Source organism: Myotis davidii, unplaced genomic scaffold, assembly GCF_000327345.1.
Source record: "Myotis davidii unplaced genomic scaffold, ASM32734v1 scaffold198, whole genome shotgun sequence".
Taxonomy (NCBI): domain Eukaryota; kingdom Metazoa; phylum Chordata; class Mammalia; order Chiroptera; family Vespertilionidae; genus Myotis; species Myotis davidii.
Genome location: NW_006291485.1, coordinates 1106126 through 1109087, shown reverse-complemented (window position 1 = coordinate 1109087; position 2962 = coordinate 1106126). Strand labels below are relative to the sequence as shown.

Genomic DNA, 2962 nt, shown 5'->3' with positions numbered 1-2962 from the left:
AATAATGGCTGGCTGACAGGGTGTGGTCTCTGCAAACAGTACTCACACCAGGTTCTCAGGATGTGGGGTTGGGTTATTTTAGCTGCAGACCTGGCTGCCCCTCTGGGGCTCCCCTGTAGACCTCAGCTTGTCCTCTGGGTCAGCTCTGTCCCCATGCCCTGGGGCTCCCTGGGAAGGACAGGTGTGGCAGGGGTGACTCAGGAGTGTTTGCTGAGTGAGTAGCTGGATGTTCATTCACCAGGATTTATAACCCACAGGGCACATTCATTCTTGGAAAAGAGAGCTGGGTCCCTCCTCCAGGTGAGGGGAGGGTGGGGGGAGGGTGGGGCACCCATCCTCCTAGGCCCACTTCTCCCAGGCGATTCACCGAGGACAACAAGGGGTGAGACTCAATCTGGGTCTTGGGTTCAAGCCCCAGGGCCCCTCTCACCTATGACCTTGGGCAAATCTCAGCTCACCCCTCATCGTATTTGCTCCTCACAAGATCCTGTGATGAGGGGACCATTCTTGTCCCCAATTTGCAGCAGAGGGAACCAAGGCCCAGAGAGGAGAAGTGGCTCACCTCAGGTCACACAGGAGTGACAGGGAAACAGGTCCTGAAGTTCAAACCCTCACTCCCAGTGAGTCGCTCTCCTTCAGGAAGCCCTCCTGGATTGCTCCTTCCCAGCCCCACCTCCACACCCATGTCAATACAAAACCAAAACAGGGTTTATGGCCCCTGGGGCCACACATTTGCTTGCTCATCACCGAAACTGGCCTCCTGCCATCAGGGCAAAGGCCTGCTGGAGAGGCTGTGACTCAGACAGGGAAGGTCACATAGCAGAAAGAGTCTCCTCTTCCATCACTCAAGGCTGCAGCCTCCCAGGCCCTGGCTGGGCAGCGCCTCCATCCCTTTGATACACAACTGAGTCTCTGTGTCTCCTGCTGGGCAGAGCCTCTATGCCGACAGGAACACACTGCCCCCACCCCCCCAGAGCCCACCTTCCCCTCCCCCTGCCCCGCAAGCCCGGACCCCGTGGAGTTGTTATATGCTGCACCCCAAGCGAGGCTCTGGCTGGTGCTCAGTGCCTCCCCATCAGCCTCCAGGATTCTCAGAACCCACAGGCGGATGGGGACGGGGGCCTCTCTGGCCTCTGGCCATGGTGCCAGGCAGGCCCCTCTCTTGGAGGGTCAGGGCTCAAGGTTCTCAGATTTGAGGCCAGAAGCCCAGAGTGGACCTGGGGCAGGGGAAGCCGGGGGGGGGCGGGGGCAGGAAGGATACAGATCTCAATATTTCAGAGCAATGGGATTGAAGAACAATGGGAGAACCCCACCAGCCCCTGGGACCCCAGCTGGGTCCAGAGGGGTATGGGGTGAGAATGGAGTGCCTCTCCCCCTGCTTCCCCAGGGCCCCACCAGTGAGCGGATGATGCCAACTGACACAGGAATCCCCGTTCCAAAAACTGACCCACCCCATGCGGGACCCACCCCGCCATCGCTTTGGGTGCATCCTGCCCCCACGCCCCCTGTCTCACCTGCCAGCTCCAGGCCCCCAGCAGCCTCCCAGCCTCGGCTCCACTCTGGCGGCACCGCCCTCCCCTCAGGTTGCCAGGGGAAGGCCCCACCCAAGGGAGGCAGGTGCACTCCCTCCTCCCCGGCCCCACCCGGGATCAGGAAACAAAGGTCGGAGGAGGAGGGAGAAAGCGGACACCCAGGCACCATGCCCACTGCACTCTGCCCCCAGCCCCAGCCCCGGCCCCCAGGGCCTCCAGCCCCTGGAGCTGGAATTCACCCGAAACCGCCCTCTAGCTGCCACCTGGCTTTCCCACACCCTCAGTGCCACGCAGAGAGGGGACATTGTGCCCGGGGCCACACAGCAGGTACAGGAACCAGCAGCCCATTTGTGGGTTGTGGGGGTCTGAGTCCTATACATCCATGGTGCCACCTGGCTCCACCCACCTTTGGGGCTACTCCCCCAGAGTCCTTTTCTGGGACAAGCTCGGCCGGCCGGCGTCTGGGGGAGTCAGCGGTCCGGGTTCAAATCCCCGCAGCCTCTCTGAGCCTGTTTCCTTCTCGTGAAACAGGCCATCACGCGGGGAGGATGCCCCGGGCCACTCGGATCGGATATAAAGAGCCGACTGAAGACCCAAAGTGGCAGACATGGTGGTGGGTGGGCACGGCCCGGGTCCCACTGCCACACGGAGCACAGAGGCCCCAACTGGGCGGCGGGTCCTCCCAGGTGCTCAGCTGTCCCACCCGATTCTTGGTTGAGGTGCAGAAGCTGGCCAGGGCGGCAGGAGCCCCGTGTTCACAGCAAAGTCAGGGCACTGGGACCAGTGGCCAGTCTCCGGGGCCGGGGACACAGTAGGTTGGGCTGAGGCTGTGTCCTGCCCTTGGCTGGCTGCAGGGTCCCTCTCAACCTCAGTCTCTTCTTCCATCGAGTGGGCCTGAGCCCCAAACCGGGCCGGTCTGCCTGGGATGAGGGTTTGAGGCAGGTCCAGACACAGGGCTCAGCCCAGAGGGACAGCTTGAGCGTTCCACATGGGCCAGTTCTGGCAAAACCTGGGGCGGACAGCCTTGCTGTCGTCCCTCCACACCACTCACTGCGTGTCCTCCTGTCTGTTTTGCAGCCACAGAAACTGAAGCCCAGCAGCTCCCAGGCCGAAGGGCCCACAGTGCTGGTGGGGGGCTGGGATTGGAACCTGCCCACCATCCTTACCGCCCGATTGGGGAAACCAAGGCCCCAAACGGCAGAGACTGTCACCCGGTGTGCTGGGAGCACTGTGGAGACAAGCACCCAATGTCCTGCTCCCAGACGGGGGGCCCACTCAGGGTCCAAAGCACTGAACAGGTGGGCAAACTGAGGCCCAGGGGACAGCGACTTTCCCAGCCACAGTGAGGTCAAATGGGGTGGCAGCCCCCATAAACGCGTCCTCCCCCAAGGCCCCATCTATTTTTTCAGGAGCCGGTTCCCTCTAGAACT

General features: G+C 62.1%; 1 protein-coding gene across 1 annotated transcript in view; it reads right to left on the bottom strand.

Moving 5' to 3' along the window:
* Positions 1-1624, bottom strand: part of LOC102754908 (mitotic interactor and substrate of PLK1-like) — a 6386-nt gene extending 4762 nt beyond the window's left edge. Inside the window, exon 1 of the mRNA XM_006764846.2 lies at positions 1515-1624. The gene's annotated coding sequence lies outside the window, so the exon portion shown is untranslated. The remainder of the gene's footprint in view (positions 1-1514) is intronic.
* Between the last annotated feature and the right edge of the window lie 1338 nt (positions 1625-2962).